General features: G+C 42.5%; 1 long non-coding RNA gene across 2 annotated transcripts; it reads right to left on the bottom strand.

Moving 5' to 3' along the window:
• Nucleotides 1-1380: 1380 nt before the first annotated feature.
• On the bottom strand, nucleotides 1381-13859 carry Gm38629. Of its 2 annotated transcripts, none has more exons than XR_866658.2 (2): nucleotides 12428-13859; nucleotides 1381-1837 (listed from the first exon to the last, which is right to left on the bottom strand). It is a non-coding gene; the product is annotated as a predicted gene, 38629 (long non-coding RNA). The 2 variants fall into 2 exon arrangements; XR_866659.1 differs by lacking the exon at nucleotides 12428-13859 and adding an exon at nucleotides 9700-10091.
• Nucleotides 13860-15594: the final 1735 nt, after the last annotated feature.

The raw sequence follows: 15594 nt of genomic DNA, 5'->3' as shown, positions 1-15594 counted from the left end.
ATCCTATCCTCTACCTCCTCTCTTCTCTCTCACCCCTCTTCTCTCCTTCCTTTACAGGTGCTCACTATGTAGTCCTGACTGTTCTGAATTTACTACATAGACCAGGCTAGCCTTGAACTCACAAAGATCCAGAACTACCTACCTATGATCTATCACAGAGATATATTTGTACCTTGGGAGTCCTGGGATTAAAGACATGGACCAGACTTTTTTCTTGGTAGAGCCCTTAAAGTCATTTTCTTCCTATTCTTTTGGTAACCATTTGGAATTTTCTATGCCTGCCCCAGTACCCAAATAATGACACTGAGTCTAATTTATTTATGAATTAATGCCTATGGGGTTGATTAATTAATGTGATGGGAGTTGGTCCGGTGCTGCTGTGTATTCAAATGCTAAATACTGGCCCCCAAGATGTGGTTACCCCCAATGAGCAGATTCTTACATACACGAATTATTGGTTCAATGAAAAATGGCTACAGCCAATTACTCAGGTGACTAGAAATAGACAAGAGTTTTAGTTACTGGGCTGGGGATTGCAGGCAGGGATGATGAGGAAGGAGAGGGAAGAAAGAAGAAGATGGATAGAACAGGAGGTCTCCATTAGATAGGATGGACCAGGAGCCTGTGTCCAAGTAAAATGGACCCTGAGGATAGTTTAACATTGAGTTTGGGCTCCTGGCAGATGGCACCCATGCATTTGCCCACCTACCTGCCCAGGAGTACGCGCACACACCAGTTAATTTTAAGATGCCTTGGATACTCAAAGGCAGGACACTTCTAATCCTCTGCCTGCTACTCTAGGCCCAATCCTGGAAGTGACCAGTGGCCACTTACCTAAAATCTCCCATGGCTGGTTGGCTTTATTTCCTACAACGACCATCCTTCTCCCACCACTTCATCGACTTTTCCCCCACTGCGCCCTAGTCCTCACAACTCTAAGGGTCTCACCCTGTCTCCCTTTGCCCAGCCATCAGATGCTGGCATTTATTGGTCAAACCAAATGGGGACAAGGACCTTTATCGTTTGGACACGCAGATTTCCCGATTGGATCAAATCATTAGAACCAGTCTCCAACAGGATAGGCTGGTGGAACAGAAATTACCCAGGAAGTCATAGATGACAAGTATTTGGGGAGCACAGCTGGGGAAGTAGACAATCTAGTATATAGGAAAATAGATTGGGGGCAATCCCCCGGTAATTGCCCCAAAACTATTATAAATAAATCGTAGTCTGAGTTTCATTAATTTGGAAGCAAGACAGGGGTTGCTTAATTATTATAATTTAATAATTTATATTTGGAGCATCTTATGTGGGGCATAGAAGAACCCAAACAACCTGAGAGAAGTTACCACACCAACCCTCCCCACAAAACAAAACAGCTTTCAGCTATAACTCTGTCATTTTAATACTAAGAGGTTAAGAAATGCAGCTGCCAAACAAAGAACAACAACAACAAATCTCCTAACAATCACATACAGCCAGTAAGTAGTCCAAAGGGCATGGGAAAGCCTCTCTCAGAAAGAAATTTCTCAATGCACTTCCCTGCAAAGGGCACCAGCAGCAGCTGCTAACTGGAGCCTCAGGCACTTCCCATGTGTGTGACAGTGCTCGGCGGGGTCTCTCAGTCCCAGGCACTGCAGCCCCTGGGAAACCAGAGTATACCTGCAGGAAAAACCTGCCTCTGTGCAGAGAGGCTTGGCATGAAGAGAGACTTGGTGCAAAGGCTGAAAATCAACAACACAGCCCTGCGTGGCACGTGGGCCTGGGACAGGTGGCAGGAAGCAGGCTCCATACCCCCTGCAAGGACCTTCAGCATCTGGACAGAAAGATTCCTGATCTGGGGAGCAGAATTAAGACAAAGCATTAGAACCAATTCCAAATGGAGAGAATGAATAGAAGACAAAATAACTAAAATGCAAGCCATCTGTGGATCTAAATAGTCCACATGTGAATCTTGTAAATTTTTCTACTGAACCTAATTCTCAATCAGCCTCAGCTAATAATTTTGAAATTGAACTCTTTAAGTCTTTATAAGGTTTGAGATAAATTGCGTAACTCTTGAGTAATTGATCTAATTGTAAGCCATAGCCAATTAATACCTTCCAACAAGTTTTGAAAAACACCAAGATTTCGTAATTGGTCTCTCCTGGTTTGTATCTTCTGTGGTCGAGTCTTTTGTAGAACCATTTTATAGTCTAGATAATTAATAGAATCTTTGTAGATTTTTCAGGAGCAATCTGTAATCCCCAGCAAGGTAAAATTCTCTTTACTTCATCAAACAACTTTCTTAAGGTATTTGCATCTTAATCAGCCACCAAAATATGATCTATATGATGGTAAATTATGGATTGAGGAAACTGCTTATATCTAATGGTTGTTGTGAAAAATATTGACATAAGGTAGGACTGTTTAAAATTCCTTATGGCAAGACCCTCTCACAGTACTTTATAACAAGTTTGCAGTTATTATAAATAGGCATTGAGCAAACAAACCTTTCCCTGTCACACTCCTGCAAAGGGATGGTGAAAAAGCAATCTTTTAAGTCATTCACTATAGTTGGCCATGCTATTAGGTAAAAAGGAAGGCAACTGGCTTCCAGGCTGTAAAGAGCCCATTGGCTGAATAATTTTATTAATTGCTCTCAGATCTGTTAACATCCTCCATTTTGCAGATTTCTTTTTAATAGGAGAGTTCCAAGGGCTTGTGGACTCTTCTATATGTTGGGCCTCCAGCTGCTTTTGGACTAGCTTTTCTAGTGTCAGTAACTCCGTGTGTCATAGGCCATTGTTCTATCCAGATAGGTTTGTCAGTTTGCCACTTGAGTGTTAGGGCAGCTGCTGATCTATCAGTAGTGGCTTCTCAATATAAAGCTGAGGAGTCTGTCATATCCTGCATATGAATAGCCTTGTCAGTTTATAACTGTCTTCAATAACGTTTTTAAATTTAAAATTTTCCATATTAGGAACTTCTCCTTTTTTACAGCCTGCTTCTCCTCCTCCTCCTCTTCCTCCTCCTCCCCCTCCTCCTATTCTTCCTCCTTCTCCTCCTCTTCTTTAAAGATTTATTTCTTTATTTTATGTATATGAGTACACTGTAGCTCATTTCTCATTTTCAGACTGTAGCTGTCTTCAGACACACCAGAAGAGGGCATCTGATCCCATTACAGATAGTTGTGAGCCATCATGTGGTTGCTGGGAATTGAACTCAGGGCCTCTAGAAGAGTTGTCAGTGCTTTTAATCACTGAGCCATCTCTCTAGCCCTTTACAGCATGTTTCTAAAGTTGGAGGAATGCCAATCTGTGCCTCTCACTGTTGCAATAGATTTCTTCTCCATAGATTTATGGCTATATTAACCACATATGACCTTAATTTTCCTAATTGACCTTCTAGTCCTTTGTATTTAATCCATTTTAGATTTTGTTTTACCTGAGGCAATGTCCCAATTCCTAGGAGCTGTATTGATACCCCTTGAAGTGACCCAAGTTAGATTCCAGGAATCTCGTGAAGTTATTGTTACATCTGCTCCTTTATTCACTAAGCCTTCAATTCCAATTCCATGTAACTGTAATTTTAACTTTGGTCTCTTATCATTTATAGTAGCTTGCTAAATTATCTGTTTTTTTTTCTTTCTTTCTTTCTTTTTTTTTTTTTTAGAATCTTTAGAATCTCTCATTTTATCCATAGAAGCTACTCTGTTTCTATTAAATTGTTATTTACACTTTGAACAGCTCTGTGTGTCCTATCAGGCTTTGGTTTTTCTAGCTGTTTTTCAGAACAGTCTTTCCTTGGTAGACAGGAAACAGATGAATGGCTCATGTTGTCTTTTTTGGGGGGGGGGGGTGCTTGAGCAAGTTACCTTTGTCTATTTTCCAATGTTAAGAAATTGCCTCAAATATCTTTGGATGACCTACATTCATGAGCCATATTACTGTTCCCCCACATCTTCTACATTTTACAGGAAGCTTTCTTCCTGAATTATTATTATAGAATTTATCCTTATGATCTGTTTGTCTACAGACCTTTGGGGAATGACCTGATGTTTTACAGCAACTGCACTGGGCAGTTTGTGGTTTTATATCTTCTGTAATTATTTATCCAACTGCAACTGAGTTGTGAGCATTGGATTCTATATCCACAGTCGTTTTAATCCATTCATAAAGGCTACTCTGGTCCTTAAAGGTCAAATGGCCTTTTTGCATTCAGCATTAGCATTTTCAAAAGTTAGAGATTCAATTAAGCTTTCTCTAGCAATTGGATCTGATATTGCTTTATTTAGAGCTGAAGTCCATCTTTGTAAAAAGTCAGTGAAAGATTCATTTGAATCCTGGGTTTTCTTTGTAAATTATTCAGATCATCTCTGCTGTTCAACCTTGTCTCAAGCATTTAAAGCTATTATAAGACATTGTTCTAGAACGGCATCACCAAGGGTAATCTGTATTCTCAATTCAGAGTTCCGACCTTCACCTAGTAATTGATCCTTGATAATATCAATGCCTCTTGTACTATTTCATTGCTCATGACTGAAGCCTTGTCTCTCCAGCATGCTGGCCATTGTAGTCAAGGGCCAGGCTCTAAGATGGCTATCATCAAGTCTCTCCAATATTCTGGAATTATATGATTTTGAGTGTCCCAGTTATTAAATATCTATTTTACATATGGCAAATGTAAGCCATAGGTCATTATTGCTTCCTTAAGTCCCTTTAATTCCTGGGCCTCTCTAGGCTGCCACCTGAATTCTTGATAACATTGTAGACTTCTCTCATCTCCCTCTGGTTACCTTAGCATGGCTGATTTTAGTTTTTTTTAATGGATATAGACTGTCTTTATGCAGTCTTGTCACAATGTGGTGCTGGAGGCTTTGGGTTGGATTCATCTGAAGTTTCTTCATGATTCAAAGACTTGTTTAAATTTTGTTCTATCATTGCAAAGATTTTTCAGTCCTTTTCTTATCTAAGTCTGTGTTCTTCTTATATCTCTTTAAAAGACTATATAAACTTGCAATCATTATTGAAAAAAATAATTATTTGTGTCATTGGGTTTTTCTCCATTTTAAAAAAATGATGTATTTATTATTATATCTAAGTACACTGTAGCTGTCTTCAGATGCACCAGAAGGGGGAGTCAGATCTCATTATGGATGGTTGTGAGCTACCATGTGGTTGCTGGGATTTGAACTCAGGACCTTCGGAAGAGCAGTCGGTGCTCTTAACCACTGAGCCATCTCTCCAGCCCTTTTCTCCATTTTTAACACAAAGTTATTTTCTTTTTAGTTTTACTTTACTCTCTTTTCAAAGGACTCCCCACGTATCCTAGCAAGTCTGGTGTCTTTTTATCTTTTTTCAGCTGTCTCCACATGTTTGTAGTTGGCAACCGTCATGTCTCTCTGCAGTTCAGCTAGCACTTTGTGCAGGCTGCTGGCTCTGCTTCCCTCAGGTTGGTCACTTTCTCCAGCTGGCTCTGGTCGGCTGCAGGCTTTCACCCACATGTCCATGGGCACTGCCAGACTGGGCTGAGCCTGACTCTGGGAAGTTGGCTCAGGGCTGCATCCTGCCTGCTGCTATCTATTCTACCTCCAGGCCTCAGCTCACAGAGTACTATGACACCTAAGCCTCCTTGCTCCTTGGGAGCTCTTAAGCAGCTACTCCTCTTGGCCGTGTAGTGCAGGCTGCCCCAGCTCTGGACAGCTGCAGACTTTTCCAGCAGGCATAGGGTGTAAGCTGGTTTCCTGTGGGCCACAGTTCTTGAGAGCTGATGGACCCAGCTAAGCATTGCTGAGTCCGACTGGTGTGCCTGGGAAGTGCACTGGGCTCTGGTTTGCTCTTTCTTAAAAGGACCACTTTCTCCCTGGCTAGGAAACTGCTCTGGGAAGTGTTCATTCCCCACCTTTCCACCCTGGGCTTTTGCTCAGGCTCTAAACTTGTAGGAGCCCTTATGCTGGATACCAACATCTGTAACCATCTGTAACCAAGATTTGAAACCATCTGGGCTTTTTCATGCCCACCCAGCTCCGGAACAGAGACATGGAGGCTTATTTATTTATAAATTAACACCTAAGCCTTAAGCCAGGCTTGCTCTCCAAGTAATTCTTGACTTATTTTAATCCATTTATATTCATCTATGTTCTACCACATAGCTGCTTACCTCTCCTCAGTTTCATATGTCTGACTTCCTCTGAGTCAGGTGTGGGAAATGAGAGAGAGAGAGAGAGAGAGAGAGAGGGAGAGAGAGAGAGAGAGGGAAAGAGAGAGAGAGAGAGAGAGAGAGAGAGAGAGGGAGGGAGGGAGAGAGAGAGAGAGAGAGAGAGTTCCTATCACTCCTGGAACTCCCACCTTCCCGCCATCAGCTTTTTATTTTATCCAGTCATAGGGTGTCTTCATACAGTGCATATAAACATTATCCCTACATCTTTTATTGTGTGTATGAGTGTTTTGCCTATTTCAGGGGCCAGATGAGAGCATTGGCTCCCTAGGAACTGGAATTACAGAGACAGTTGTCAGCCCCAAGGTAGATTCTGGGAATTGAATCCTGGTCCTGTACAAGAGCAGCAAATACTCTTATCTGCTGGGCCAGCTCTCCAGTCCGTCGTTAGTATTCTTTAAACAAGATAATGACAATAAAACTGGGGATGTGACTCAGTAGGGTGCTTGCCAAGTATACAGGAATACAGAAACCCCAGGCTTGATCCCCAGAACTGCATAAAGCTAGGGATGACGCCCATACCTGTAATCCTAGCTCTCAGGAGATATTGGAGGGGAGGAATTCAAGGTCAGCCTCAGTTTCAAGTCAGTTTGAGGTGAGCTTAGGCTGTGTAAAACTGTTTTAATCTTTTTTTTTTTACAAAAGTATATCAATGATGCATATGTTATTTATATTGTATTAAGCAACCTCAAGATGATTTAAAGTATATAGGAGGATATATGTCAATTATATGCAAATACTCCACTAGTTTACACAAGGGATTTGAGTATTCTGGGTTTTGGATCCTGTGGAGTTTTGTAACCAGCCTATTGCAGATACTTAGGGGTGACTAGACTCTTGGGAGTTATTGGTGTACAAATAAAGTTATCACACTTGGTGAGATTGTCAAAAGAATTACATAACAAGCCTTGAAGCTAACAGTGGGAACTCTGTCATTAGAAGTTGTGATGATAAGAAGGTTCCTGTCAAGGAACTTGATAAGAAGGCGCAAGAGAGGCCGGAAGGAAAGGAAAGCATGCTTGGCCCAGGAGCCAAGGAGGAAGTGGCAAATATTTATGGAGAGGATGGCCAACGATGGGAAAGGATGGAGAGAAAAGGGCTTTCAAGGTCAAGGTCCTCAGGGTGAAGAGGTCAAAGCCAGACTGTGTATGACCCTGCCAAAGAAGGCAAGGATTTGAGCAGTGGTGCTGGACCTGCCCAGTATATGTGAGCTCCTAAATTCAATCCTACTAATGTGATAAAATTAGTAAGATAAAAAGAGTAAGCTAAGCCAGGTGGCAAAGGTGAACATGTGTAATCCCAGCACTCAAGAGGGAGAGGCAGGCAGATCTCTGTAAGTTTGAGGCCAGCCTGGTCTATCTACAGATCCAGAATTGTTACTCAGAGAAACTGTGTCATGAAAGAAAAACCAAAACTAAAACCAACCAACCAAACAAACAAACAAACAAAAAACCCAACACAACAAACTAACAACAACAACAAAAGATCAAGCTAGATGAGACCTAAAAAGAATCCATTTAACTTGGTACACACAGGTCATGGTAAGTCTAGCAAGAGAAACTGTGGTTGGTAGAGACGCTGGGATGAAAGCCACTGTAGAGGCTGCCAGTGAAAGAGGAGGAAGTGAGAGTCAGGAAATGGAGAATAGAAACCAAGGATGAGCTTGGATGGTGTTCTCAGAGATGTAGATACCAGTGTGAGTGTGTGGTGATAGGACCACAGCAGTTTAGACAGCATGCTTGGGGGGGGAGGGGGGCGAAGTGGGGAAGTGGCATGGTCAGAGAGCAAAAGGAAGGAAGGTGGATCTAGAGTAACATCTGCACACTCTTTTCTTCACATGTGCCCACAAAATAACAGTGCTGCTGGTATCTTTTTTGTTTGCTTTTGAGGCAAGGCTTCAAATAGCCTAGGCTGGCCTTGAACATATGATCCTCCTGCCTCTACCACCCATGTACTGGTATTACAAATCTGTGGCACTATGTCTAGCCCAAAACAAGTTTTTAAAATGATAAACTAGCAGTGTGTGGTGACTCGAACCTGTAATTCTACTCCAGAGGATGACGTCATGGTCAAGGTCAATCATGGCTGCATAGTGAATTCTAGGCCAGTGTCTTAGGATGCTGTGATGAAACACCCTGACCAAAAACTACTTGGGTGTGAAAGTGTTTATTTCAATTATACTTCCATATCACATCATCACTGAAGGCAGTCAGGGCAGGGACTCAAGGTATGGTAGGAACTAGGAGACAAAAGATGCAGAGGCCATGAAGGAGCACTGTTCCCACAATGGGCCCTCCCCATTACTAATTAAGAAAATGTTACAGACTTGTCTATAGTCCGATCTTATGGAGGCATTTTCTCAGTGAGGTGCCCTCCTCTCAGATGACTCTAGCTTGTGTGACATTGATGTAAAAGCTAGCTAGCACAGCCAGACTGGATGACGGGATGAGTCCTTGTCTCAAAAAATAATTGTAAAGGCCAGTGAGCTGGCTCAGTGAGTAGAGGCACTTGCCTACAAGCCTGCTGACCTGATACATATTATGGAGAATTACTGCCATGGTCCCGTCTCCAACACAGGTTATTACATATGTGTTCCCAATAAACCATAAATTAACAAATTAAGAGTAATTTTTAAAAGTACCCTCTTGCTTGTTTTTAGTTGATAACTAGGTTTTTTGTTTGTTGGTTGGTTGGTTGGTTGGTTGGTTGGTTGAAGACAAGGTCTCTCACTACTCTGCAGCCCTGGCTGGTCTGGAACTTACTATGTAGACCAGGCTAGCTCCTGCCTCTGCCTCCCAAGAGTTAGAACTAACGGTGTATGCAATCATTCCTGTTCCTTGTCTTTGGGTTTCTATGATTGTTTGTTTGGTTTGATCTTTCTTTGCCCATGATTTTAGATAATTATAAGGGTCATAGTTTCAGTGTGGTATATATTTTGTATGACTCTATAAGTTCATATATTTTTCTTGGTGTTCTGTTTGTATAATTTCTCTTATTATATCCTCATGGGTGGGGATTGAAATCCAGAATTTTGAGTATGCCGGGAAGTGTTCTACCCTTTAAACTATGACCTCAGACTCTATTGTTATGTCTATACACACACACACACACACACACACACACACACACACACACACACACACACACACACACACCCTGCAATTTCTAAACTGTTGATTTCATCCACTGATTTTTTTTCTTCTTTCAGACATTTTAGTTTTCATGACCAGGTGGATATTTTTATACAGTCCTATAGTGGTGAATCTGTTAATCTGCTTTGGCTCCTGGCTGGTTGCACGCAAGCACCCACCCAAGAGCTCTCTGGATTTGAGAATGAGAGACACACATGTGCCAGCTAATTTTGATATACCTTGACTAGCTTAATGGCATACATTATCCCCTTCAACTTTCCTGAGTCAACTTGCTAACTCAGCATTTCATCTCTGCTGCCCCAGACCCAGTCTGGGAGTGGCTGCTGGGCCATCTCCCTGGGATTCTTACTTGGCTGGTTATTTTCTTTCCTGCAGCTCTTACATCTGATCTTTCTCCCTCCAAGTCATGGTGATTCTCTGACTTTCCTCCCTCTCCTGGCCCCTCGCCTGCTTAATCTCAAAGTCCTGCCTCCATCTTTCTGACCAGCCATTGGCTGTATGGCAATTCTTTATTATCAGTCGAAGCCATCCAGGGGCAGGGACTTTCAGGTCTGGAAGCACAACTTTTTGGGAGCTAAAATAAGACAAAGCATTAGAACCGATCCCCAACACATTCCAAGTTTCTACTTACAACATATGGAAGAGAGCTGTAATAACCATTTGTCTTTGTCTAATTATCACTTACTTACATGTCAATTTGGGCTTTATTTCAATTGATTTTTTTTCCCTCATAATGGGTCATTTTTGACTTGCTGGTAATTGTTTTGCTAGAAAATCCTGACATTGTGAATGTTGTATTTTGTTGGGCTGGTTATTTTTGGGTTTATATATATATATATATATGTATATATATATATATATATATTCTTGTGCTTTCCTGGGATGTATTTAGTTGCTTAATGAGAATTTACTCTTTCCTAGTCTGTTTTAAGATCTGATAGGATAGGAGCTGAGGGTGCAGATTATTTAACTTAAAATGTGTGAAGTTGAGGGCTGGAAACACAGCTCAACTGATGATAAAGCATTTGAGTCTTCTAGAGGACCCAAGCTCCTACCACCCATATGGGGAGGCTTACAACTGCCTGAAACTCCAGCTCTAAGAGACCTGACATGCTCTTCTGGACCAGGGGCTCTCACACAGATATGCACATATCTATATACAAACAAACACAGATACACACACAGACACATACATACACACAATTTAAAGGATAATTACAAAACAAAAAATAATGTATGGAATCAGCTCCAAACACAAAACAGGAAGAAAGGGCCAGGTCAGGTCGGGAGGCTTTTAATCCCAACTTTGGGAAGGCAGGGGCTAGTGGATCTCTTATGAGTTTGAGGCCAGCCTGTTCTGTATAGCAAGTTCCAGACCAGCCAAGGCTATATAATGAGACTTTCATGAGAGCCAGGGATAGATAGATAGATAGATAGATAGATAGATAGATAGATAGATAGATAGATAGATAGATGGGTGGGTGGGTGGGTGGGTGGGTGGGTGGGTGGGTGGGTGGATGGATGGATGGATGGATGGATGGATGGATGGATAGATAGATAGATAGATAGATAGATAGATAGATAGATAGATAGATAGATAGATAGATAGATGTAATGGGGTTAGGTAAGACTGAGCCATGTTTAATCTGGGTCTAAGGACCTTCTCCACAGCTGAGGGAGTGTTCCATCTGGCTGGTGGAAATAGGCATCCATCAGGTCTTATGTAAGTAGTAGCATCTTCATTATAGTTGGTGACTCTCTCCTTGGACTCAAGCAGTTTCTTTACTTTTAGGTGAGGGTCTGTGGCTGGCTGGTTGGGTGAACACTCCAAAAGATGGGAGATGACATTTTTTTCAGAGGCCCCCAAATTCTCTCTTTGAGTGTTTTCCAGTATTATGTCCTGAGCGCTAACTGTTCCCTGGACTCTGAACTGACCCCCAAGGCTCTGCCGGCCTTGCCTAGGCTCTCCCAACCTAAGCTACACACTGCAAGCTCTCCCCAGTAAGCTGAGGCACTCCTGGGCCTGGCCTTATTACTTTCTTGTCTGTCAGTGGTCACTGGTCTTTGCTGTCTGATGTCCAAGGTCATGAAATCCACCATTTCCTGGATTTTGCTATTTGGTTGATTGGTTGTTTCAGATAGGGTGGTAAATTTGGTTCCTGATCTCTACCAATTTTGCTGGAAAGGAAATTTTTGTCAAATTTTATTCATTTGTATTTATCGTTGAGACAGAGTTTCACTACGTAATCCTGGCTGGCCTAAACTACTCTTTATACTAAGCTGGCCTTGAATGCATGAAGAGCCTTCTGCCAATCTGCCTTCCTCAGTCTCCCGAGTTCTGCGATTTAAGGGTACAAAATACCACACCTGGCTCTGTTTTATTTTAATTTTTAATATTTTTATGTGTATGAGTGTTTGCTGGCATGTATTATGTCCACCACACGTATCCCTGGTGCCCAGGGGTCAGAAGAAGGCATTAGATCCCCTGTAACTGTAGTTGCAGGTGGCTGTGAGATGCTGTGCTAGAAATGCAGTTCCTATGGACGAGCAGCGAGTGCTCTTAAGCACCGAGCATCTCTTTAAACCCATTGATTTGTTTCCTTAGAGCACTGAGGATCAAACTCAGGGCCTTGCATGTGCTAGATGTATCAGAATTTTAAATATGTTCTTGCTTAACTATGGAGCAGATTGAGATTTTTCTATTTTGAGGTAAATGATCACCATATGTCTTCTTTACAAGCTGAAGATAGAACCCGAGGCCTTGCATACACAGATGGGCGGGCTATCACTTGCTCACATCTCTTGTTGTTTTGAGACAAGTCTTGCTAGGTAGCTTAGCCTGGTATTGAACTTGTCCTCCTGTCTGGGATCACAGGCATGAACTACAATGCCTGACCCAATTTTCCTTTTCTCAACTATTAGTTAAATCAATCTAACTTTCTATAAGAAAGATTTTATTTTTCTATTTAGATAAATGTGGCTGATAATACCCTCCACCAACCTTACTTATTTTTATTATTTTAATTATGTGAATGTATTTGTGACTAGGTGGGTATTTGATACACAAATGCAGGTACCTGCGGAGGCCAGAAGCACCGATTCCCCTCAGACTGGAGTTACGGGTTATTGTCAATGTTCAATTTCCCAGACTTCAGGTCCTCTGAAAGAGTAGTATGACACTCTTAACTGATGAAGCCATCTCTCCAGCCTTTCAACCTTGCTTTGAAAATTGAATTATTTTGAAAGAATGCTAGGGATTTGAACCCAGGGATACACACATGCAGACAAGCACTTTTCTACTGGAAGCCATCTTTAAGTTGAATGCTTTTGGCATCATAGGTCTCACTCTATATGCCAAGCTAGTCCAGCACTGAGACAATCTTCCTGCCTCTGCTTCCTAGTTTTGGGACTACAGGTGCTCTCTACCATCCCCAGCGAAACTAAATTTTTTTCCCACAAGGGGGTCATTATGGATGTGCAGACACACTTGGTTTGTGGTGTTTGTGTAAAGGTCAGAGGACAGTTTTGTGAGTCTCTTCTCTTTCCACCTGTATGTAGGTTCTAGGGATGGAACTCTGGTTGTCAGTCTTTTGCTGAGCCATCTTACCCATCCGAAGCTGAAGCAACTTTTTTTGTTTTGTTTTTTTCTTAAATCACTTACATGTGTTCATATGTGGGTATGTATAGGTGCCAGTGGTGGTTTGGGAGAAAATGAACCCCATAGGCCCTCAGGAAATAGCCTTGTTGGAGTGGGTGTGGCCTTGTTGGAGTGGGTGTGGCCTTGTTGGAGGAAGTGTGTCACTGAGGGTGGGCTTTGAGGTTTCAGAAGCTTAAGCCAGGCCTGGTGGCTCACTTGCCCTTCCTGCTGCCTGTCCATCCAGATGCAGAACTGGACTTACAGGCAATTGTAATTCCTGGCATGATGATAATGAACTAAACCTCTGAATTGTAAGGCAGCCCCAGTTATAGTCATTGGGCAGTGGTGGCACATGCCTTTAAAATATATATATATAACATGTTCATGTGTTTGGCTATTTGCCCGCACCTTTGTCTGTGCACTGCTTTTGTGCCTAGTACTTGGAGGCCAGAAGAGGGGGTCATATCTCCTGGAACTAGAATTGCAGATGTGGTAAGCCTCGATATGGGTCCTGGAACTGACTCTGGATGTGTCCTCTGGATGACCAGTAAATGTTCTTAACTTCTGAGCCATCTCTCCAACTCCAGCACTTTGTGTTGTTAACCACATCTCTCTGGCCTCTCTGAAACTGTATTTTTATTTTATGTGTATGTGGAGGTAGGTACCATGTGTGAGCAGGAGCCCTTAGAGTTCACAAGAGGTGTCAGATCCCCTGGAACCTACCTTATAGACAATTGTGAGCTGCCTTGCTGGTGCTGGGAACTGAACCTGGGTTCTCTGGCAGCTGGTGCTCATAACCATGTGCACCACCATCATCATCATCATCTTCTTCTTCTTCTTCTTCTTCTTCTTCTTCTTCTTCTTCTTCTTCTTCTTCTTCTTCTTCTTCTTCTTCTCCTTCTCCTTCTCCTTCTCCTTCTCCTTCTCCTTCTCCTTCTCCTTTCTCCTTCTCCTTCTCCTTCTCCTTCTCCTTCTCCTTCTTCTTCTTCTTCTTCTTCTTCTTCTTCTTCTTCTTCTTCTTCTTCTTCTTCTTCTTCCTTCTTCTTCGATTGATTGATTTAAGTATACTGTAGCTGTCTTCAGACACACCAGAAGAGGGCATCAGATCTCATTACAGGTGGTTGTGAGCTACCATGTGGTTGCTGAGATTTGAACTCAGGACCTTTGGAAGAGCAGTCAGTGCTCTTAACCGCTGAGCCATCACTCCAGCCCCAGCCCCTGTATTATTAAATAGAACTGCAGTAACAGCCACAGAGCTGCCGCTTTGGGAGTTCTCACGGAAGTTCTTCTACACTTTGTTTCTTCATAATCTTGCTCCCAGAGCTCATTCACATGTAGCTATGGTACAAAGTGGCTGCCAGAGCCAACTGAGTGAGAGGGACAAGAGGAAGTTCTGTAAGAAAGCAGGCTGAGTAAGCCACGAGGAGCAAGCCAGTGAGCAGCATCCCTCCATGGCCTCTGCATCAGCTCCTGCCTCCAGGTTCCTGTCCTGCTTGAGTTCCTGTCCTCACTGTTTGTGATGATGAACTTTTATATGGAACTGTGAGTGAATTAAACCCTTTCCTCTCCAAGTTACATGTGGTCATGGTGTTTCATCACAGCAATAGTAATCCTGACTAAGACAAAAAATGATGCTAAAAGTTAATTTCCCGAAAACTCGGTGTTCCTGCCTTCCCAGGAAGTTCTCACAACCCCGAAGAAGAGCAGCAGCTCTTTTGTGAAAGACTGACATGAAAAGTCCAAGAGGACATTGGAGGGTGATGCCCCCATCATCATAGATAGGATGGAGGAAATCCAGGCTTAGGTGGAGAAAGGGAAGTCAGGGGTTTGATAGCCTGTGTGGGATGGGTGGGTTGTTTTTTTGTTTGTTTGTCCTCTTTTTAGGATTTACTTTTATTATTTTTACTTATGTATATTTGTGTGTCTCTGTGTGGGTCTGCATGTAGGACAGAGGCACCAGATTCCTCCAGAGCTAGAATTACAGGCTGCTGTGAGCTGCCTAACACGCTGGGAAGCAACAGGACCACTTCAAGAGCAGTCTATGCTCTTAACCACTAAGCCATTTCTTGATGGTTTTTCTGACAGGTTTTCTCTAGGTAAGTTTTCCTGGCTGGCCTTGAACTCTTGGTTTTTGAGTCTCAGTTTGTGATGTATCCCCTAATTCAATCCCTGTCCTGGGATTCTAGGCATCAGCCACCAAGCCCAGAGGACGGGAGTTTTTCCTTGGGACGAATGGATTCTTCTGGTCTCTGAAGCAGGGGTGGGAGGAAGAGGTTGAGGGGAGAGTACCAGATGTTGGAAGAAGATGGGAGAAACACTTAACAGCCATCTCAAATGATGGAAACTAGTATTAGATAGAACTTCTAGCTAGGCAAGGCTGAGGGTGCAGGTAAAGATGACAAATTCAAATCTGCACTCAAAAACTTCCTAGGTCTGCTCTAGTGTGTGACTTTTTGTTTGCTGTTTGTTTTAGAGATGTAGCCCAGGCCGACCATAGTAGCCAGAGATGACATTGATAATCTCTGCTTCCACTTCCCCCAGGCTAGGCAGGCACTCCTACAGCTGAATAAATCCTTAGGCTCTATTGTTTTATTTTAGATATGATCT

This window comes from Mus musculus, chromosome 2, assembly GCF_000001635.26.
Source record: "Mus musculus strain C57BL/6J chromosome 2, GRCm38.p6 C57BL/6J".
Classification (NCBI taxonomy): Eukaryota; Metazoa; Chordata; class Mammalia; order Rodentia; family Muridae; genus Mus; species Mus musculus.
Note: the sequence above shows the minus strand (reverse complement) of the source record. Positions and strands in the feature narration are given on the sequence as shown.